Raw genomic sequence first — 24,043 nt, 5'->3', positions numbered from 1 at the left:
TCTAGTACCCACATCAAATGGGCCACAGCTGTCTAAGGAGTGCCTTCCTCCTCTGGCCTCTGTTGGCAGCACGTGCACTCACACACACACACACACACACACACACACACACATACACACACACACAATTAATATATCTTAAAAAGCAACAAACAAAAAACCCTAGAGTTCATGAATAAATGGAAATATATTTGAATCTTCTTCTTGAAGAAGAAGATTTCACTTTTAACATTGCCAGGTGGTCTAGGAACGAGGTGGAGGGTTGTGGGGGGGAGGGAGGATTCAGACAGGCCACCAGCCTATAATCTCCGCCAGACCTCCTAGAATGCTGTTCTCCCTAAGTCAACAGCCCACCCTGCCTGTGGACGGCAGAGGCTAGCCAGCGTCAGCTCCAGGGCTTCCGGGTTTCTAGACTTCCGCCGGGCCCTCAGCTGTCAGGAGGCGCGTTCCTCACTTACCTCGCAGCCCTAGGATTCCTGGCAGTTTCGTAAGGCCACAGCTGGAATGCAGCTGCTGGGGGTGGAGCGAGCAGAACCCTTGGTAGGTCAGCAGGGTGAGCGAGGGCTCGGAATGTTGGAAGGTTGGGAAAGTCCTTCCCTGAGCCAGAACTCAGGAATGTGCTCAGGCCTCTGCTCAGAAAACTTTCCAGATGAGGGAGGGATAGGGAAAGCTTTTGCCTTCTGGGTAGATTTTTTTTTTAATTGCCCCCAGGGAGGTCGACTGTTTTGAAACTGTCTAAAAAAAAAAAAAAAAGCCATGTGAATGTTTAAATTGACCCGGAAACATCCTCCGTTTTCTGTCCCCGCCTTCGGAATCTGTTCGGCTGAGCAGTAATCAACGGGGACGTTTGCCTTAGGGTCTCTCTTCCTTCGCCTCTCTGAATGTTTAAAAACTTATTGTTGCTGTTGTTATCTTTAGTTCGGGGAAACTTTTGGATGCTTTCCAGGCTACAGCTATAGAAGTTTCCAGGAAAATGGAAAAGCAACATTAGTGTTACGAGCCTGTCTGGATCCAGGGCCAGACATGTTTTATAGAGTGCCTGCAAGAGGGGCAACCAGGTCCTGGGAGAGCGCCCAGCCAGGCGAAAGGGCAGATGGTGCCACACATGCCTGAGAGCATCCTAAAGCCCTGAGGCAAACATGGAGTTTAGACGGCCTGCCTCTTCTCCACCGTAGAGGCAGGTGGGCCAGACACACAGTTTTGGGCACTCACAATTCAGAAACCCATCACCTAATCCAAAAGGCTATGTATCAGTGTATGCACACGCCAGGTGCCAAGGTGGCAGAGCCCATTGAAGACAGAAGAAAGGGGGGTCCTGTTTTCAAGGAGTATGCACCATGCAGCCTGCTTCATGGGCAAAGAGACAGAAACTGTCAGAAGGGGAAAGATGAACCTGGCTCATGCCAGGAAGCCTCTCCTTACCTGCTCTGTTAGTTTAACCATTGAATAGCAACCAACTATCAAGGTTCTTTGGTTTTTTGTTTGTTTGTTTGTTTTTTGTTTTGTTTTGTTTTCTTGACACAATATTTCTTCCTGTAGCTGTCCTGGAACTAGCTCTTGTAGACCAGTCTGGCCTCTGCCTCCCGAGTGCTGGGATTAAAGGTGTGCACCACCACTCATCTCTATTTTATGGGTAAGAAAACAGACTCAGTGATTAAGGAATGCATCTCAGAACGCCCAACTGGTGGGCGGTAGGCGAAAATCCGAATTCAGCGTTAATTCTGCCGACAGACCTGGGTTTGAGTCCTGATTTACTGGACACGTGCTGTCTGTCCATCAAGCTTCTGCATCTCTAGGTGTTCTCAGCGGATTTCCTATGTTAAACGTGGCGAATACCATCAGCCCTTTCCTATAAATAGCCTAAAGCTTTGTTACCGCTTTGCGGTAGGAATTAAATTAAAAAAAAAATTTAAAAAAAAAAGCTTTCCTCTAGTAGCGGGACTAGAATACCGTAAGCACTCGGTAGACACTTTAGCATGGGTAGACCGACCAAGGTACTGGTCATCTTTGCTCTCCACCACCTTCTCGTGACCCTGCACAGGCATCCTGGCTCTGGCTCCAGCAGGACCTGGTGCCAAAGCCCGGCAGGCGCCCCCCTGTTCTTTCCCGTTTGTATCTGGCCTCGGTAGACCGTCCTTTCTGCTTTAACCATTCCCGTTCACTTGGGTTTATTACAGCGGTCCAGAAATCATCTGTAGGTAGCAGATACCTGCCTGCCTGTTTAACAGCCTTCCCGGTGCTCTACGGGATGAAGACCAAGCCCTTGGCCCCGAACACAGTACTCCTGAGAAACGGCCTTCAGTTCTTTTCTGTTTTCCCTCCTCCTGACCTCACTACTGTCTGACTACATTAAATCCCTTTGTTCCTTGCGTTCCATGTAAACTTTCATGCCCTTGCCTTTCCGTGGCTTCTCTCGGCCTGGAAGAATGTTTTCCACTTTAACTCCCTTGAGCAGACTTTTAAACATCCTTCAAAACTCAGCTGTCTGGCTTTTTTCGGTGAAACTGATGTCCAGCATTTCCTGGCTTTGTGCTTCAGTGGCAATCCATGGACATCACAAAGAGGCTCCCTCGCTGGGGACTCTTTGAAGTTCAAGGCTGGGGCATGCCATTCTATTGCCAAGTCCACCTAAAAGGCCCTCAAAACATACTATGCAAATAAATGAATCAAAAGTAATTTTTCTTTCTCTCTCTTTTTCTCTTTTCTATTTTGAGAAAAGGTCTGTGTGCCTTTGGCTCTTCTAGAGCTTGCTCTGTAGACCAGGGTGGCATCAACACTCATAGAAATCCTCCTGCCTTTGCTTCCTGAATTCTGGGATTAAAGGCAGGTACCACCAGGTAGTGGTGATACACACTTTTAGCACCAGCACTTGGGAGGCAGAGGCAGGCAGATCTCCTGGTTCAAGGCCCACCTGGTCTACAGAATGAGCTCCAGGACAGTCAGGACTATGTAGACTCTGTCTGGAGAGGAAAAAAAAAATACCTTCTGGCTTGCTGTGGCAATTTTCAACTTTTGTTTTCGAATCTCCTGTGTTTCATACTGGCCTCAAAGTTGCTATAAAGGCCAAGGATAACTTTGAACTTCTGAACCTCCTGTTTCTACCTCCTTTATTGCTGGCCTTATAGGTGTATACCACCACATGCTGTTTATAAATGTGAACTTTTATAATATAAAAGTTTTATTATCAGTAAAATCATATATGTATTATTTATACCCTCCTTTGACCCAGCAAGATTTTGGAACATTTTACTCAAAAATTATAAAAAAGAAAGAAAAGACTACAGTGGAAAGAGCTGCTTCTGTGGTGATCCATGCCCTTAATTCCAGCCCTGGGGAGACAGAGGCAGGCAGATCTCTTGGTTGGTTTGAAGCCGGCCTTGTCTACAGAGTGAGGTCCAGGACAGCCAGAGCTACACAAAGAAATCCTGTCTCAAAAAACAAAAACAAAAAGGAAGAACTGACTCCCGGTTCAAATCCTAACAGAGCCTCTTGTTATGCCTTTACATTATTAACCCATCTGCTTTTGTTTTCAGTTTCCTGCCTGTGCGTGGCTATAACAATAATTACCCATGTGGCAGACGTGCTGAGCACCTAAGAGTCACTCTGGTTAGTATAGTTAATATTCATGTCAGCTTGATAGATTTAGAATCACCATGGAAACGTTTCTCTGGGTGTGTCTACGAGAGTATTTCTAGGAAGGTTTAATTTCTAGGAAGCATTCATTGGGTTCTCTGCTTCTTCATTGGGTTCTCTGCTTCTTCCTGACTGCAGACACTCTGTGACCAGCTGTCTCCAACTACTGTCTGAACCCACCTGTCACGATGGACTCCGCCTTGGAGCCCCAGCACGGTGTAAGGCAGGCATGCTAGGACACTGTAGTTCCAGTATTCAGGAGGTAGATTCAAGAGCACCAGGAAGATCAGAATCATCATGGAGTTCAAAGTCAGCCTAGGTCACATAGAACCCTGCCTCAACCCAGCTTTTGAAAGGCAGATCTCTGAGCTCCAGGCCAGCCTGGTCTACAAAGAGAGTTCCAGGACAGCCAGGGCTGTTACACAGAGAAACCCTGTCTTGAAAAACTGAGAAAATTAGTCTCCTTTCTGTGCCAAAAACAAAAACAAAAAAACCCAAAAACCTGGCCAGAATTAAACATCCCAGGCACAAGCCTTCTTAATTGCTGGCGCCCTACTTTCAAAGCTGGGTGGTCCCTGGTCACCCTGGGGCATGGAAGGCCTGCCACAGGATGAAGGGGAATGTGATGCATTGTTCCAGCAGAAGGTTCCATTTGGAAATTGACCTAACAGTACGAGGAGAAGCAGAGACTCCCACAAACCACTACGGCCTTAGGTCTGCTTCCGGGTCTCGTGTGTCCAGAAACAGCTCAATCTTTAGCTGGCTGACCACAGTCTCTACTTCTCAGATCCGGGAGCTCAGCGTCTTCAACTGTGGCCACGCCATGTCTTCAGTCTTGTGCACAGCCATAGCAAATGGGGAATGGGCACTTTGTAGAGGATGCCGTGGAACCAAATCACGCTGGGGAGAGGGTGGCTCACCCAGTGCCCGAGCCAGGAGGGAACCTGGAGGACGGGAGCTCTGAGGTTGCCTTTTCAAAGTGCGTGGTACCTTCGAAGTCTGTCCCAGATTCCCGTCTGGTGGGTTTCCCACAGCAATTCGTCCCACCAAGCGCCATTTCATTCGAGATGCCATACTCCTGTTAACCACTAGGGGGTGATATAGCGACAAAGAGAAAAGCAGAGTAGAGAGAGTAGAAAGGGCCTCACCAGGGATCTTCAAGCTTCTTTCACCTCAAAAAAAAAAAAAAAAAAAAAAAAAAAAAAGTCCAGATATCAAGAAAAGAAGTGGGAGGGAGAGTCTTTCACCTTTGAGTGTGGAGCAACCATGCCACAAATCTCTGGTCTAGACTAGAGGGGAAACGGAAGCACGGCTGTTCAAATTATGGTGCCTGGCATGCCAGTCCTCTCCTTGGGCTCTGGTGTCCAGATTCATCTGGGGATGAGGCAGTTAGCAGAACGAGAATAGGAAAGCAAAGAGATAATTACAGGCAGGCTGGTGGTGGCACACGCTTTTAATCCCAGCACTCGGGAGGTAGAGGCAGGCGGATCTCTGTGAGTTCAAGGCCAATCTGGTCTACAGAGCGAGTTCCGAGACAGCCAGGGGTACACAGAGAAACTATGTCTTGAAAAACAAAACCAAAAATAGAAAAAAGAAACATCAGAGAGCCAATGCCTCGAACTCAGGGTGGTGGTGGAATTTGACTTAAAGTCGGGCAGGGCAGGAGGAAGGAATTCCTCACCCCTCCAGAACACGATCTACTGAGGTCTAAAAAAGACTTCCAAGAGTGCTTGGTACCAACCTTGACTCTGCCTCTGCAGTACAGCAGCCTTAGGCAAAGCCAGTTCCTTATGGCAGGTTTCTTTCTCTCCTAGTCAAACGGGGCAAGGTCTCAACGTGAGAACTCGAAGCCCTTCACTTCTCCTCTGGCCGACCTTCATCTCCCCAGCACCCAGGACACACCCCTGATGTGTACCAGGTGGCCGGAACTAACTCCAGCAGGATGTGCCCTCTGGAGCCCCAGGCGGTTGGCAACAAGGACCTGGCAGGCCTGCTCAAGGTAACACCTGGGAAGTTTGGGGGATGGTGACAAACCCAGAATGTGCAGGAACCGCTAGGGCGTGACTAGGCAGGAGTCGGTCCTCAGAAAATCGTGGTTCTCGGCCAGGACCCTGGCCCAGGTCTCCTGCGTAGAGAAAGGAGAAGCAGGCGTCAAGGGTAGGACCCAGCTAACTCATAAAACGGACACAAACAGTATGGAGTATCATCACTGTAAAAACCGTAATATCAGTATCTCAGATATTCAGTGAGATGACGGGTTTCAAGTACGTTGAGCAGGATCTACGGTCTAGACCGAAACTTTCTGAAAATAATGGGTTCCCCCCATCAAGAGGGGAGGCATCCTAGTTTGGCCCATCCTAGGGAGGTGGTGGTGGGGGTCTCTAGAACACGATGCGTGCACGCCCCCTGCTGGCCGGGAGCGAAAGTCCCAGTATTCGTTTGCGGTGGGGCAAATAGGTGCAGAGCATCCACCAGCAGCCATAGAATACCCACCAGCTTCAGACTTTGAGAGGAATGCGACGCGGGAGGCAAGTAAAATCCGATTTTTGGAGTCAGGTAGTTCTGGAGTCACTACGAGACTGAACGCTCATTCATTGGACAGAAACTGCTCAGAATGCAGCTAGCTGTATGCAGACCTGGCAACAGGAGTGATTTTTTTTTAAATTTCATTTATTATCACTTTAAATGTATGTGTGCGCGCAGATGCTTGCAGAGGCAAGAATAGGGTGTGGGGGCCCTGGATCCGGACTTGCAGATGGTGTGAGCCTCCTGAAGTGTGCGCTGGGAACCAAACTCAGCTCCTTTGGAAGAGCAGCAAGAAGTCTTAAGCACCGACCCGTATTTCGAGCCCTCTCTTTTGTTCCTTTGTTTCCTTTTTCTTTTTTAGAGCAGAGTCTCATGTAGCCCAGGCTGGCCTCAGATCCCTATGTAGCCACAGATGGCCCTGCACTTCTGTTCTTTCTGTCCCTACCTTCTGAGCACTTGGTACTTTAGCTCCAGGAACCTTTTCTGGCCCCTTTGGGTACCTGTACACACATGGCATATACTCACACAGACACGCACATAGACACAAAAATAAGAATGAGATGTTTTGGGGCTGGAGAGATGGCTCACAACCATCTATAATGGGATCTGATCCCTTTCTGGCATAAGGTCGATAGAGCTTATAATAAATAAAATAAATCTAAAGAAGAATGAAATGCTTTGTTTTGTTTTATCAACTTCCCCTCAAACCTGGGTACTCCTTGGCTGTTGATCAGAGATTCTCAGCCTAAGTAAGAGCAAGGTACAGGGTTGATAAAATGGCTCAGTGAATAAAGGTGATTATCGACAAGGCCCAAAGCCTGAGTTTGGTCACTGTGACTCCCATGGAAAATGAAAACTTCCTCCAAGTTGTCCTCTGATCTTCACACACAGACTATGTATGATGTACATATACATACTCACACATATATCACACATAGTCTATGATGTGCATATATGTACTCACACATACATCACACAGACTATGATGTACATATATGTACTCACACATACATCACACAGACTATGCTGTACATATATGTACTCACACATACATCACACAGACTATGATGTACATATATGTACTCACACACATCACACAGACTATGATGTACATATATGTACTCACACACACATCACACAGACTATGATGTACATATATGTACTCACACATACATCACACAGACTATGATGTACATATATGTACTCACACACACATCACACAGACTATGCTGTACATATATGTACTCACACATACATCACACAGACTATGATGTACATATATGTACTCACACACACATCACACAGACTATGATGTGCATATATGTACTCACACATACATAACACAGACTATGATGTACATATATGTACTCACACATACATCACGTACCATAAATTAACATAAAGTAACAACTCCGTGACAAAAAGTTGAGTTGGAGGCCTCACACAGAGGCAGTTGGATCTAGGATCTCATTCAACCAAACCTATAGGCCAGAAGCCCTAGGCCTAATGTGAACACTCACTCATCTTCCCTATGGGGCTGGGATGTGAGTCAGTTGATGGGGTGCCTGCCTACCATGTACAAAAGCTGGGGTTAGAAAAACCAGGTATGGTGGCACACACTGGTAATCCCAGTACTTGGAGGTGGGGCAAGAGGATCAGGAGTTCAAGGTCATCCTTGGCTACCCAGAGTCTGAGGCCACGCTGGACCACACGACAGAGATCTTGTTTCAAAAACTGTTTAAAAAGGAAACAAAAACCTAGAGACGCGAGCTAGAGTGATTCATGTCTTACCACGGAAAGACTGACTTCAAATACTAGGAATTCAAGACCAAAGATGATATTGAGTTCCCAGACAGCTAGAGCGACCTAGTGAAGACCCCGTCTCACCCCTCTGTGGGTTTCTATTGCTGTGGTGAACCGCCGTGACCAAAATTCGACTTGAGGAGGAAAGGGTTTTATTTGGCTTACACTTCCACATTGTAGTCCCACCGCTGAAGGGAGTCCAGACAGTGAGTCAAGCACAGGAACCGGGAGGCGAGAGCAGATGCAGAGGCCATGGAGGGGTGCTGCTTACTGGCTTGCTCGGCATGGCTTGCTCCGCCTGCTTCCTTCTTTTTCTTGTTTTGTGTTTTTCAAGACAGGGTTTCTCTGTGTAGCTGCCACTGTCCTGCTGGTATTCACTCTGTAGACCAGGCTGGCCTGGAATTCACAGATCTGTCAACCTTTGCCTCCCCCATACTGGGATTAAAGGCATGCACCACCGCCCAGTTGGGAGTTTACCTCTTGACAGATCAAGAGCGGCATATGTTTCTGAAACAGCAGCAGAACATGCTTTTGCCGTAACTACCACCCTTGCCAGCCACTCTCAAATGTCCTCTGTCCACTCCTAGTCTGGCTGAAGCCTACAAGGCCCCCACCACAAGGCGCATGCCATGTTTTGTCTTGACTGGCCTTCCCACCCAGTGGCCCATCTTACCCCGTGCCTTGCTGCACAGTGGCCTTACACATACTTGTCTCTTCTCCTCGAAGGCAAACGCAGCTGTTTCCGGACTTCCTGCATTCTTATCACCTGAGTTGCCCTGAGCAGCTCTTGTTCTTCGGAACCTACAGGAACCTACCAGTCATGTTGCCAGTTTCTCGGAGACTGCCCCATGTAGCTGGCAGATCCCACACTGTGCCCAGCCTGTCCCAGAACAAGAGCTCTACAAACAGGACGTTCTCATGTTGCAGTCTACAGAAGCTTACTGAGGACTCGCCCAGTGGGAAACCTTACCAATGCAGGAAGGACCAGACACCTCAACCACCGTTTCTCACTGTCACCGGGCGATGTCTGGAGGAAGGCAGACTTCCACCTCCACCTTCTGATCCAGAGTTTGTATTTTAGCAAAGGCCTGGTGGTTCCTATGCAAGTCAGAGCTAGAGGCAACTGAAAGCAACAGTTTCCCACAATAAAGATGTTGCACGCTTCCTCCTGGGGAGATGTGGGCAGACATCTGTTCTCCTCAGATGTGGCATTGAAGACGGACCAAAGAAATAATTGAGGCCAACTGTGGCTTGGTGAGCGGAGGGAATTGGTTAGGGTCGCTTACAGGGTGACTGCAGGTAGTTGGATCGCCACTGGCACGGGCAAGGACTCAGGAAAGCATGTCTCTGGACACTCCCTGTAGGCTTGCAAGCAGCTCCGCAGTCCTCACCTCTCAGCACTTAGGGCAGGGGCCTCAGAGATCCTGCAACTTTCTTTCTTGAGAGTTCTTGTACTTTGAGTTCTGTGAGCATTCCCCTCCCTCCAAGAGGGACCATTTGAATTAGCTGTACAGTGAGAGAGTAGGGTCAGGTTGGGGTGCCACAGATGCCCCTGGAGTAAATCTGAGGAGATATGGTGTGGATGGACATGGGGGGGGGATTATGTACCCAGTTTAATTAAGTTCAGATATCTAGGGATTCAGAGATCAGCCTGCCTCTACCTTCTGATGCTGGAATTACATACAGCCTTTCTGAAACTACCATGCCTGACCACAGTTCGGAAACAACCATCTTGTTTATTTGTTTATTTACACCCCCTCCCCGTGTGCAAGCGCACACGTGCGTGTGTGTTTCTGCATGCACACGTGCATACGCATGCACGTGCACATACACGATGTGCACCCTGTGACCAGGCTAGCTGGCCTATGAGCCTCAGTGCTTCCAGAGTGATTCCAGTCCTCACTTCCTATTATCAATAGTACTGGGATTACAGACTACAGGTCTGCCTCTGTGTGAGTTTTGGGGATCTGAACTCCAGACTTTACATTTGTACAGTCTTGCAATGGTATTTTGAATTTTCTGTGCTATACATAGTTATGTGCAAATTTTTAATAATATAGAGATATAATAACAGAAGGCAAAAAGTTGCTTGCCATACCCTTACTGCCTTGAGAAGACTGGAGGAAACCTGCTAAAGAAGAGAAGGGGTGTCCTTCCTCCCCCAAAACTGCTACCAGTGGCAGGGATTGGCTGTGATTTGGGCTCTGTTCTGCTGGCAGGGTGGAGCCTGTCATCTGGCCCGGACAGAATTATTGCCTCCAATTACATGGTTGATTATCAATTACTTGTGTCCATGGGAGAGCATGTGTGCATGTGTGCCTAAGTGCCTTTGCAGATCATTAAAGGTCGTAATTCTGGATTACCGTTGATTAATGAGAGGGAGGCCTGGTACCTCCAGCAGCCGGCATGGCAGCCCCACAATTATATCCCAGCTGATCAGTAATTGGTGCATCACAAGATGATTTCTCTCTCTGCTGCCTCCTCCCAGCTTCTCCTGCAGGCTCCACAATTAGCACTATTGCTCATCCCTTCCCAGCCCAGGCAGATTTCAGAGAGCTGCTTCCTGGCTAGGAGACACTGTAGGGCATGATGGGAGACCCTGCTCCCAGGCAGGATGCTGATAGCTGGGTTGGGGGAGCTGGCAGATGCACCGTGGTGGGGACATGGGGCTGGCGAGAGCTTAGTGCCTGAGATCCAAAGCTGTCCCCACCGTAATGTTCTTCCAAGCATGTTTGATCCTCCATGCACAACTGGAGATCAGGAGTGGGAAAAGGAGACCTGGAAAAGGACGGTAGCGCTTTTCTGGGGCGCGCGGGTCCTCAAACAATAGTCTATGATAGTGTAGCAACATGCACCACAGAGCCCAGGGCAAAACTGCAGAGGAGGTCCTCCCGCCATTGGCAGCTGGCCAGTCCTTTGTGCTCCCAGGGTGGGGAGCGACCACGTGCAGGAACGTGCAGAGGGAACTCGGTGCCACCGACCCTGGCCCTGGATTCTGGCACCTGCATCCTCACTGTTCTCTCCACTTGCAGGTTGGATCCCTAAGAGGCCCTTCCACCCCAGATGACAAGCCACTTGTTGCCCCCAGGATAAGGTCCACGTCTTCAGGTACACCCCCGCTCCCGCCCCCTACCCTAGGCAAACCCCCGTTTCTCCATCCTATTGTTTCTTCTTGCAGGACTCTCATACCGCCCAGGAGTGGCCCCCTGAACCCCACCCCTGAGTACCAGAGTGGTTCCACCCTCCTTCTCATCCCCAGGAGGAGGCAGATTCCAAAGCGGAAGTTTAAGGGATGCTTTATGGGAATGGGGGAGGATGGAAGGGTGGGGCTGCCCAGGAACCTTTTACATGAAAGACTCCGGTGGCTGCTACCGCCACCAAGTAGGGTCCCTGAGCCTCACAGCTGCCTCAGCCCTGTTCTTTTTTATCTACTTAGAGTGCTCAGCGGGGTCATGGCAAGCCGGAGAAGCAATGCTAATGACTCCGGCTCCACGTGGCCACCATTCAGGGGGAAAAAAAAAAAGCTGCAATGTTCTCTCTGCCACATTAATCAGAGAAACACATCGAGAGCCGGTTGCATGGAGACAGCTTTCCTCGTGGTACCTGCCCTGCATGCTAATCACCTCCCCTCCTGGCAGTGAGTCAGCTCTGAGCCTTGGCTGGTGGCAGAGAGGCCTGGCCAGGAGCACCAGCTCCACTCAGGTGTCACAAGCCAGAGCTGTGGCACCTTGTACCCTACCCAGATGCCCCTCACCCCAATGCCCATCGTCCACCACTGTCCATCCCCTGGTATAAATTTTGGATCACTTCCCTTGCCGCTTAAGACTTCCCTCCCAGGTCCAAAGGGAATTCTCTAGAAACTAGTTTCTGAACAGAGTCTGATTAAAGTAAGAGGGGACTCACTGTCAGGCCCTTGGATAACAATGACATCACCTTAGATGGTATTCGGCGGGTGGCAGTCACAAACATAAGCAGTCTAGACAGATTAGCTCATTTGATTCTTATGTAACCTTTCAGATTCTTCACGGATGTGACTCCGAGTTTACAGGTAAACTCACACAGAGAAGTTTAGGGAGCAACCCAAGGTCACACACCTATAACACAAGGAGACTGAACCCTGAACCGTGGCCTCCCATTGCTCTCCCTGGGCCTGGCTCTCCTGAACACAATAAAGCCTCTGAATCGTTTTACACATAAAGGTCATCCATTCGTTAATTCAACAACTATCTGTTGGACCTACTGCCTGCCAGGCTCATAGCTAGGCACCAGGGAGCTATCAGTAAATGAAAGAGATCACAGACGGAGGGGTGATTGACAGGAATTTCACAAATTCATAGTCATGGAAAACGCGGTAAACTGGGCAGTGGTGGCGCAGACCTTTAATCCCAGCACTTGGGAGGCAGAGGCAGAGTTCAGGGCCAGCCTGGTCTACAAGAGCTAGTTCCAGGAAACACGGGCTGTTACACAGAGAAACCCTGTCTCGGAAAAACAAACAAACAAACAAACAAAACCTGGTGAGCGCCCGCGTAGAATCAGGTCTTTTCAGGGGTCCAGAGAAACATTTGTCAAAGAAATGACGCACAGAGACTAATATTTCACAGTGCAGTCTTTGTGCCTGGACAGTGATGGCGCTGGGCCCTGTGTTGGCAACGGGAGCATCCGCAAAAGGGAACTTGTTCAGAAAGGCGGGCGCAGGTATGGTGTCAAATACTTGTTACCCCAACATTCAGGAGGTGGAGGCAGGAGGATCCAGAGTCCCAGGCCAGCCTGGGCTGTTCCATGAGACCCTGTATCAAAGAAGGAATTCAAACTCTCAGGCTCCACCCCTGACGTACCGAGAACACAGGATTGTGCAAAGACCATGTGCCTTGGCCGACCCCCCCCCCCCAACTTCACCCCAGGTCTGAATCAGGGCCAACACTCCTGGGGAGAGGGGAACAGGAAGGGCCTAAAGGAAGGCAGAAAGACAGTGTCCCTCTGGAGACCCTTGCGGCTGACTTTTTCTTCAGCTTCCCTTGTCCCTGCTTGGGGCATACCACCTCTACTACAAGCCTGCAGGTGTGTGAAGGCAGAGTGGCCTGGACCGGGACTGGCCTGTAGGTGTGGGAAGCAGTTCTGCCCTGAGTCATTGTTCAACCAGGAAGCTTGGCCAGAGGGGAGCCTGGAGGAAGAGCAAGTCACTGAGTTGAATTTTCAGGCTTGAGGTGGGTAAGGGGTGGAGTGGCTCCCGAAGGTGTAGAGGTCTCCAGTCCCCTGACGTGACAGTCCTTTGGTTTCCAGGAAGCTCCAGTTTAGATCATGAATCCCGTTGCCGGGGACGTTTCTTCCCTAGTGCCCAGAAAGGACCCCAAAGACCGCCTTCCTTGTTCTCCACAGTCTGCCCAGGATCTGAGGAGCCAGTTGGCTCTCAGCTAGAGATTAGTTTCCGGGCACAGGGTCCCCAGAGGTGGCTTCACCCCTCCTCTAGAGACAGCCCTGGCTGTAGCAGACCATGCATAGCCCTAAGCATGCAGCATCCTGCATAGCAGAGTTGCTGGTGCTGCTATGAGTAACTGAAGCCAGGAAGGAGCTTGTAGTGGGGGACTGGCCACTGTCTCCAGGCTCAACAGTTCAGACGAGGTGTGGCTACCCCTGCTGCCTAGAATCGCTGGCCTAGAAATAAGCCAATGTTGGTGACAACCAAACAGCCTCCAGGCCCTACGTCTACCGGAATTTATGGGACACGTACTATGTATGACTAGACATTGCGTGAGGCCCCTTTGTGTGTCCCCTGCGAAAGCAGCTGGTCTTCAGACCCTCCCTCCTGTCCTTCTGTCCACAGCGTGTATTGATCATTATCGCTGCTGGCAGCACATCAAGATGGGGGGAGGTGGCACAGGCACAGATGTTCCAGAGACATGTTCTGAGGGACAAGATTGATATTTCCGAGTGTCTTATTATTATTATCACTATTATTGTTATTATTATTGCTGTGTACTTATTTTTGCTTCTCGGAGACAGGGTTCCTCTCTGTGCCTCTGGCTGTCCTAGAACTATCTCTGTAGAGGTTGTGTGGCCACCTCACTCCTCTTTGTGACCTTGTATTTAGGGCGTCGTGGGCATTAGTTGTGAATGAGCTAATGTCCCCAGAACCTAGCTGCTCTCTTGGTGTGGGATATAGGCCTGCGACCAATTTGTTTTGTCCCTGCTCTTCCCCCTAGAACAAGGAAAGAGGAAGTAAAGACTCCCTGGAAATTGAAACCAGACCCATCATAGTCCTGGCAGCCACATGAGTCTCCAGGCCAGAGGGCCTCTCTTTGAGAACAGAGAGCCCTGGAGGGCAATAGGCCCTGTGCCCAGCATGGCAAGTCAGGCTAAGGAATGCAGTGCCAGGCAAGATAAATACTTTTGGGGTCTTGGCCTAGCACTGGGGACTGTTTGTGACTCCATTAGAGGCAGGTTTGGCTCCGGCCAGAAACCAGAGTGCTGGCTCTGGCTTAGGCCTGGCAATGGGCCGACCGCCAACATGGAGGCAGGAAGAAAGCTGTTTTTACCCCTTCCCACCCTCCTAGGGATCAGTGGGAATGGGGGGGCCAGAAAAAGCAGCTGAGTTTGAAGTCATACTCCCGCTTTGTTGGGTTCCTCACCAGTGCTTCTCGGAGGTCCCCAGGGAATTGCTCTCCCTCTGTGAGGGCCGCCTCTATACAAGCACTACTGGATTTGGAGCAGACATCCGACATTGTGCCCCTCCAGTGTGGCAGTGGCCTTCTGACGTTGGTTCGGGTGACATTCAGGCATCTCACCCGTGATTCCGCCTTGCCTAGTGGAAGCTGATGGATGGACTTGGGAGAGAGAGGTCTTCCCAGAAGGGCAGGCCTGGGGAAGCAATCGGGCAACAAACAGAACAAACAGAAGAGGCAGTGTTCCAGCTCTCTCCGCTCTTTGTTTTGGAAACAAAAATACAGAGGAAAAAAAAAAGTGAGCTGGTGGCTCAAACCTGTAATCTTAGTACCCAGGAATCTGAGGCAGGGGGAGCACCATGAGTTTGAGGCCAGCCTATGCTACAGAGTCAGGTCTGTGTCAAAATAAATAAGCAAATAAACAATGAGAAATAGCAGCAGCAACAGGAAAGCAGCTCCTTTCATGCCTGTTCCTGACCAGCGTCACCACTGTCCCCGGCAATAACCGTAAGCGACATGTACCACGCCAGACTTTCCAGGTGTTTACATAGAGAACACACGCATGCTTGCATATGTATGGGGTCAAGTTCTTTGTTTCATGGCGGTTTTGCACAAATGGCTGACCGGATTACTCTGCAGTTGCTTGCTTGGAACAGTCCATGCTGACTTCCTCTCGGGGGAAGTAGCCTTGTTTGATTTTTCTTAGCTTTTCTGCATAACAGTCCGCGCGTGGCTATAGCATTGACAGCTGGTTCGGTAGCTTCTCCTCCGCCTCTGCTCTCCCTCGGGGAGCATGAGCCAGCTTTTGTAGTAAATGGCATGTCTACCTGATTCCAGGGGCCACCACCCACTCTCAGAATGTGACAGCCCTGCCTGACGGACAGTTGAGGTGTCTCTGATTGTCACCACACCGACAGTCCCCCAGGGAGCATGTTGCCTGGGCTTTCTGGGTGCATGTGAATAGTTTTTTGGCCATCGCTTCCTCTGGTGAAGCTGGTGGGCAGAAGCTCCTCTTGGTGGATGCTGCTACAATGTGGCAGGGTGGCTTAGGGCTCCCTTGTTTCCTCAGCCCTCAGCCATACAAGTCTCAGTAGCACACACATATCCCACGTGACTGCTGACTGAGTGGCCGTTTCCAGGAAATCGATTGTAAAGACCTCAGAGTGTCAGTGGCTCACACACTGGAGGCAGTCCAGGGAGTAGATAAAACTGTATGAGAAAAATCACATCCTGAGCTCAAGACGGCTGGTAATGGGGGCCCTGTGGTGACCTTTCTGGAGAACTTATAGCTTCACACTTGCTCGCTCTCCACCTCCGGCCCCTGCACAAGGGTAGTCCCTCTCTGTCTTTGAAGGAGTCTCTCTCCTCATGAATAGGTCTGGCTACTAGGTCCAGGGTCCAAGCTGTCTTTGTAGCCAGGGGCTATCAAACCCTCTCCTAGTCCCAGACCGGTGGCTCCTCCCAGCTGGGCACAGCCCACCCCCCCACCCCCCACATACATACACATACACAAACACAGGTGCCAGGGCTGCTATTCAGACGAACCCTCCTGTCCTCCCTGACCGTCCAGAACATTCAGGCACTCAGCCTGCTCAGTCTAAGGACACAGGAGCCCTCAGGCAGAGCCTGTTCCTCTGGGCCAGGTGGAGTCGGTGTTTTTCTTCTGAGAAATCATAGACTACATTGCAGAGGGGTCTCCTGCCTTGCCTAGCACGGGGCTGCCTGCAGCAGCCTCTCCCGTTCTCCATAATGGCCCAGCAAGGGAGAAAGGGAGGCGGGAGCAGAATCAAGAAAGGGGAAAAGAAAGGATGAAAAGCAAAAAGTCGGGGGTATGAGAAGAGGGAGGTGTGGTGGGCAGCGGCAGATCCTTGGGCGGGGCCGGAACTCCGCAGCGCTGAACACAGCGCATCGCACACGGCGGGAACGCAGCCCATCACTGTGGGTGCAGAGGCAGCTACCGTCCATGTGTTTCATCATCTGCAGATTCTCTCATTGAATCGTTACACTGATGCCAGCATGATTAGTAGCTCTCATTAGTTTTACACATATAATATGAGGCTGGGTCATTTGTTCAGTTGTCCCAGCTGGTAGGTGACAAAGCCAGCATGCTATCTGATCCCAGAGCTCCATCACTATAAGGAACCATTTCTCTCCCGTGGCCAGCCCGCAGCCAGTAGGATTTCCAGGGAAGCCGGCATTAGCCCTTCAGTGTGACTTTGCCCTGTGCCCTGCACCCCTGTTCCCAACCCTGCCAGTCCGTACCCTGCCTCTGAGGTCAAGGGGAACTCAGGTTTGGTCTGTTGGGATCTTAGGTCTTAATCTTGGAATAGCTCTATGTCTGGTACAAGAGGCCAGCGGACGAAGGGAGAGTCAAATGAGGTCCCCACAGTCTGATGTCTCTCCTCAGCCCCGGTACAGGTGCTCAGGAAATCTCCACTGTGCATCAGAGACTCGTGGAGTGAGTGATTGTATTTATTTATTTGGTTTTTTTTTTGAAACAGGGTTTCTTTGTGTAGATCTAACTATTCTGGAACTCACTCTGTAGACCAGGCTGGCCGTGAACTCACAGCAATCCGCTGCCTTTGCCTCCCGAGTGCTGGGATTAAAGGCATGCACCACTATGCCCGGCTGAATGGTTGTTTTTATTGAGACAGGGTCCTTCAGTGCTGGGGATGGAGCTTATCTGGTAGAGTTGAGTACTTACTTGCCTAGCATGCATAAAAGTTCAATCCTCAGGAGAGCATAAACAGGGCATGGTAGTGAACACAGGAACATGCATGATCTTGGCACTGAAGAAGTGGGAGGTGAATCAGGTCAACTTTATTCTCAGCTACACATGAGTTCAAGGCCAGCCGGAGCTACCTGAGACCGCATCTCCTCTAAAAGATATTTGAATACATTTTATTTTTCAATGTGTATGGATGTTTTGCCTCTGTGTGTATATGTCTGTGCACCACATGCCGCCTGGTGCCCTTGGAGACGTGAGGAAGGTATAGCATCCCCTGGATGTAGAGTTACAGACAGTTATGGGCTGTCACATGGTTTCTGGGGATCAAATCTGAGCCTCTAGACTGTAGCAGGGTTATTCACACCTTTAATCCTGGTATGCAGGTGAGGGGTGGGGTGGGCAAAGGCAGATGGATCTCTGAACAAGTTCTCCTAAGATGGCTGGGCCATCTCTCCAGATCCCATGAGACCCCATCTCAGAAAACAAAACAAAACAAACCACAGCAAAAGGGGCATTTATATGTTGACCCGCTTTCCTGGATCCAAACAACCTTTCTACGTAGTAGCTGGAACTACGTGCATAAGCCGCCATGGCTAGCTCATGTGGTACCAGTCATGTCAATAGATATAAAGTACATCTCTCTGTTGTCCTGAAAAAAAATGCCCTATATCTTATTCCATCAAAAATAAAAGCAGGTTAGAGGCTGGAGAGATGACTCAGTGGTTAAGAGCACTGCCTGCTCCTGTAGAGGACCTGGGTTCAGTTCCCAGCACATGGAGGCTCACAACCATCCATAACTCCAGTTCTAGGGGATCTGATGCCTTCTTCTGATTTTTTTTCTTTTTTTTTGAACATCAGGTCTACACATACATGCCAGCAAAACACTCAAACATATAGAATGAAAACATATAGAATGAAAACAAATATTTGGTGGGGGAGAATTTTGTCTGTATTCTGTCAATCATGTTTTAAATAAACGCTGATTGGCCAGGCAGGAGGTGTAGGCGGGAAAGCCAGACAGGAAGTGGAAATGATGCAAGAAGAGCAGGAGAATTCTGGGGAGGAGGAAGTTGATTCCTCCTACTCCTGCCCAGATCACCGAAGCAGCAGGATGTGAGCTGCCCCACTGAAAAAGGTACTGAGCCACATGGCTAAAATAGATCAGAAAAATGGGTTAATCAAGATATGAGAGTTAGCTAGTGGGAAGCCTGACCTAATGAGTCAATCAGCATTATAACTTATGGAGTCCTGTGTGGGTGATTTTCTCTGGGACTAAATAATTGTGGGGACCTGATGGGAGGACAGAAAAACCCACAAACAAGCAGGCCCGACCTCTTCATGTTACAAATATTTTTTGTTTTGTGTTTTCAAGACAGGATTTCTCTGTGTATCCTTGGCTGTCCTGGAACTTGCTCTGTAGACCAAGTTGGCCTCGAACTCACAAAGATCTGCCTGCCTCTGCCTCTGCTTCCAGAGTACTGAGATTAAAGGTGTACATCACTACCAACAAGCCAAACATAATCTTTTTCTTTTTTTAGATGTATTTATTTTTATTTTATATGCATTGGTGTTGTGCTTATATATGTCTGAGGGTGCCAGGGTCCCTGGAACTGGAGTTACAGACAGTTGTGAGCTGCTGCTATGTGGGTGCTGGGAATTGAACCCGGGTCCTCTGGAAGGGCAGCCAATGCTCTTAATCGCTGAGCCATCTCTCCAGCCTCCCAAAAATAAATCTTAAAAGAAAAAAAAAATGCGGGTCGGAGGCTGAATGGTGGTAGAGTGCTGGTCGTACAAACACTAACGCCTGTTTTTTCCCTAGCAGACACCCCGTGCTCCCGTGAAGAGCCTGGAGTGGTCTTGTGCATGTGCAATCCCAGTACTGGGACCCGGACACCAGTGGATCCCTGGGGCTTGCTGACAGCCAGCCTCATTTAATCAGTGAGCTCCAGGTTCCTGTGAGAGACCTTGCCTCAGAAAAATCAAGGTGCCTGGCATTCCTGAGGGTAATATCTGAGGCTGACCTCTGTCCTCACGGCTTACTCAGGCACACACAGAAGGAAAACGCAAGTGAGGCTATCAGGCTGTATAACAGCAAGACGCCGTTTTATTAATGAAACAAAAGGAGGCTTTATGAGACGGATATCTGCCAAGGTGTTAACAGCTGATTTTTGTTGTTTTCTTTTGGCTTATCTGTGTTTCCTGTTTTTTTTTCAATGAATATCAATTATTTGCATGGTTTTAAAGAGCAATAAAAATAAATCAACTCCAGACGGGTTGTACTTTTTCCTCTGCTCATCCCCAACCCAACTGCTCTCAAAAAAATGTGCATATATATGTCAATCATTACAACACTCTCGAATATTCCCCTTTTCTCCCTCTGTCACTTAGACAACTGGGTTGAAGGGAGGGGCCGGCTGCTCCCAGAAGCCCCCTGCTGATGAGTGGCTGCGGAGAAGGCTGTAGCCTCCTGAGGGCACCTGGAGGCCTTCCTCCCTTCCTCCCCACTTCCTTCCTTATCTCCTCTGCCAAACCCATCATCCCCAGCAGGAAAAGGTGGGCTTTCCACCTTATTGTTTGTTTATGCAGACGATGCTGGCTTAGGGGGCTAGGAGCTCTGACCCACTCCGCGATAGTTTTGCTGGTGCCAACCTGGAGCCCAGGGACACATGGTAGGGTGTGGGACCCCCCTCTCCATTGCTGAAGAGAAAACTGGCATCATTGTGGCAAAATAAAGAGCTACAGAATTGTAATCGCTGGTGCCTACCCCTCTATGCTGTGTGAGGAAAAGCAATGCCTTAGGGCACAGCCATGCTGGTCCCTCCTGGAAGGCTGGAAGGAAGGGAGGGAAGGATGGGAACTGATTCTCCTGAGCTCCTGGATTCCCGAGCATCCATTGGGATATGGCTGGGGCCACTCAGGTAGCGAAAGCACTGGTTCAAGGAGGTCGGCTCTGGGTGACCACCATCATCCTGGAGAGATAAAGATGGCTCCTAAGGTCCTCTCTTTCCCAGGAGTGCATTGCCTGGGGATGCCAGTGCACAGACTCCTCTGGAACAAATCAAGACTGGATTTTTTTAGGGAAGGGAAGGTTTCCTGAAATCTTGCAAGTTTCATGATGAGCCACGGAGTTCATCTTTCCCACCGTCCATCCAAGAGGCAGCTAGGAGCTAGGAGACCTCCTTGACCCTGTAAAGCTAGGCTTCAAGGAAAGAAACAGGGGGCTCTTCATGCCACCCTGGCCCCATCCAGAAAGAGCCCGTGTCAACCCAAGGCTTCGTACACACGGATGGGGTTGGTACACTTAATGGGGAAGACAGGAGACCATCGTGCCCTTCCGGTTCTATGACCAATCACCTTGACCAAGTCACCCATCCCCAACCCTTCTGCCCACACAGTGTAGTGTAAAAACAGGTTCCGAAGGGTGTGACTGAAGAATCCCCAGCTGCCAGCTGACATTTCTGCTCTACCTGGGAGTCTGGTGCTAAATTCCAGTGACCCAGTACAAACCGGCGGCGTGGCTGCAGAAATCCAAGTGTGATCGATAGCGACATCATGTGGACACAATGGGTAACTGCGTCAGCTTACACAGCCGCCTCGGGGTGACATCCAGCTTCCTTCATTAAGGGGAGAGGAGCTGATTGCAATTAATCACACTCATCATCTTACGTGGGGAGCTGTCTTGGAGCTGGCAAAGGAACTCCCAAATCAGAAGACAGTCTCCCAGCCAGATCTCCCTGTCGTCAGCCTTCAGCTAGACACCTGTTTTGTTTAAATTTTCAAATACCAGTCTGATAGAAGAGCCTAGTATAATGACGGGAGAGTGATGGTAATCACGATGTTAATAAAAATCTAACAGGCTGTTTACTCTTGCTACGATTCTCGCAGGCACCACCTCATTTCACGTTCCCAACAGCCCGGGGAGGTCCTTATTCATGTCTCCAATTTTCTGATGCAGAATTTGGGCTATGTCCTGGAGGGGAAGCTAGGTTTCAAACCCGAGCAGCCGGCGTTAGACTCCATTTTCTTTGTTTTGTTCGGAGTCAGAGTTCTACCATGCAACTCAGGCTGGCCCCGTACCCAAGATCGCAATGCTTCAGTCTCCTGTGTGCTGGGCTGGCAGGCACTTGAGTTCCTTCCTGCCTTTTTCTTTTCCCTTCTTCCCTCCTTCCTTCTTTCCCTCTCACCTGATCCTTATCCTCCCCTTTTAAAATAATACTTCATGTGTATAGATGGTGTGTCTGTGTAACATATACCTGCTTGGATCACTTGGGACTGGAGCTGGAGATGGTTGTGAGCCATTATGTGGGCACTGGAAATTGAACCTGGGTCTTCTGGAAAAGCAGACAGTGCATTTTTCTTTTTCTTTTTTTCTTTTTTTTTAAGATTTATTTATTTATTATGTATACAGTATTTATTTATTATGTATACAGTGTTCTGCCTGCCAGAAGAGGGCACCAGATCTCATTACAGATGGTTGTGAGCCACATGTGGTTGCTGGGAATTGAACTCAGGATCACTGGAAGAGCAGCCAGTGCTCTTAACCACTGAGTCATCTCTCTTCCCTTCCCTTCCCTTCCCTTCCCTTCCCTTCCCTTCCCTTCCCTTCCCTTCCCTTCCCTTCCCTTCCCTTCCCTTCTCTTCCCTCTTTTCTCCTCCTCTCTCTTTCCCTCCCCTTCCTTTCCCTTCCCTTCCCTCCTTTCCCCTCCCTTCCCTTCCCTTTTCTCCTCTCCCTTCCCTTTCCCTCCCCTCCCTTCCCATCTCTTCCCCACCACATCACCACATCTCCCTCTTCTCATATCCCTGACTTTTTGCTTTTCATCCTTTCTTTTCCCCTTTCTTGATTCTGCCCCTGCCTTCCTTTCTCCCTTGTTGGACCATATGGAGAATGGGAAAGGCTGCTGCAGGCAGCCCCGTGCTAGGGAAGGCAGGAGGCCCCTCTGCAATGTAGTCTATGATTTCTCAGAAGAAAAATACCGACTCCACCTGACTCAGAGAAGCAGGCTCTGCCTGAGGGCTCCTGTGTCCTTAGACTGCAGGCAGGCTGAGTGCCTGAATGTTCTGGAAAGTCAGGGAGAGCAGGGGGTTGCCCGAATAGCAACCCTGGCACCTGTGTTTGTGTTTGTGTGGGGGAGGAAATATGCTGTGCCCAGCTGGGGAGGAGCCACAGGTCTGGGACTAGATAGATGGAGCCCTGGTCTGGACTAGATGCTAGCCCCTGGCTACAAAGACAGCTGGTACACTGGTTTGAATTCCCCAGAGTGCTAGTGAGTGGTTCTCATTGGCAGTGAGAGTGGATACACGGGAGAGTGTAGTTGTACTTTTTTGTCAGGACCACCAGCCCAAAAATAACGACACAGAGACTTCTTAGTAATTATGAAAGCTTGCCCTTTAGCTTCAGCTTGTCCATGACTAGCTCTTATAACTCAAATTAAGTTGCTTCTATTAATCTACATGGCTTTTTTTTTTTTTAACCTCTCCTCTATTCTGTATCTCTGACTTGGTCAGTCTGCATCTCGCTAATTCTCTCCAGTGCCTAGACTCCCTCCTCCCCACTCCTCTCTCTGCCTGGAAGTCCCACCTGTCCTCTCCTGCCTAGCTATTGGCCAGTCAGCTTTTTATTAAGCCGTTCAGAAGGCCCCTTGGCAAAGACACATCTTCACAGTGTACAAAGGTTATCCCACCACATGGGAGAGGCTTTAGGGTTAAACAGGCCAGACTGGGTCCCCCCTGCTCCTTTACTCACTATCCCTAGCCACATGACCCAGGCCTCATTCCTGAGCCTCACTTTCTTGGACTGTAAATGTCCATCAGGCACTCTGAGCTTCGGGGAATGCTGTGACAGCTAGAGAAGCCACTCACTGCTGAGTGACATTCAGGAAGTGCTGGCCTTGTTTCTCTGCAATTTGTGCAGTTCCACCTGGGGAGGAGCCTCCTGACAGATTTCTGAAGTTCACAGATTCTCATCCAACCTTCTTGAAAAGCACTGCCCTGACACAAGAAAGATAGGCTGGTGTTTGAAAGGAGGCTTGTGAGCTTTGGAAGGAGTTGCTGGTTTTCTGGTTCTAGATTTCTCCAAAGGAGTTATTTAGCCAGGTTGGCAAAGCAGAAACAAGACTTTAGTATTTTGAGCCCTATCTTTTCCCGTAAAGAAACCATTGCCCAAAGAGCAGAGTCCCAGCAGCCTTGAAGTGTCTGGAGAGACCCCCAGAACTAAGGACCATCCTCTGTATAGTTAAGGAAGCACGGCTTAAAGATCAGAAGTGGGGTGTCTGGATGCTGGTTCCAGCTCGGGTTTTCTTCCTGCCTCTCTGAGGTCACGTGGTCATAAGCATCTTCTGGGAATGCCTTTGTGTTTTTCTTCCCACCTCCACAACAGGCAATGCCATCTTCTTGCCCATCTCTGTCTACTGGCAGAGGTATGACCATGATTGACACTGGTCATGAACACATTGCCTATCCTTTAAGACAGCATCTGGTCTTTGAAATCTATATTATTGCTTTACAAGTTGTCCTGACTAAATACCAAACAAGAAACAACTTAAGGGGAGCTGGAGAGATGGCTCAACCATTGTGAGCACTGACTGCTCTCCCACAAGTTCTGGGATTCATTCTCAGCACCAACATGTTGGCTACAAATCTTCTGTAACTCTGAGCCCAAGGAATCTTTTGCCCTCTTCTGGCCTCCAGAGGCACT

At 49.5% G+C, this 24,043-nt stretch overlaps 1 long non-coding RNA gene across 2 annotated transcripts; it reads left to right on the top strand.

Moving 5' to 3' along the window:
- Positions 1-293: 293 nt before the first annotated feature.
- Positions 294-19,617, top strand: LOC125410020 (uncharacterized). Of its 2 annotated transcripts, XR_015004381.2 has the most exons (7): positions 294-540; positions 1,540-1,633; positions 3,534-3,606; positions 5,448-5,632; positions 10,995-11,070; positions 11,141-18,484; positions 19,169-19,617. It is a non-coding gene; the product is annotated as an uncharacterized LOC125410020 (long non-coding RNA). The 2 variants fall into 2 exon arrangements; XR_007234951.3 differs by lacking the exon at positions 1,540-1,633.
- The last annotated feature ends 4,426 nt before the right edge of the window (positions 19,618-24,043 follow it).

The sequence above is a fragment of the Myodes glareolus genome, chromosome 11, assembly GCF_982192425.1.
Source record: "Myodes glareolus chromosome 11, mMyoGla1.1, whole genome shotgun sequence".
Taxonomy (NCBI): Eukaryota; Metazoa; Chordata; class Mammalia; order Rodentia; family Cricetidae; genus Myodes; species Myodes glareolus.
The sequence above is the reverse complement of the archived record's forward strand: the minus strand, read 5'-3'. Positions and strand labels throughout refer to the sequence as shown.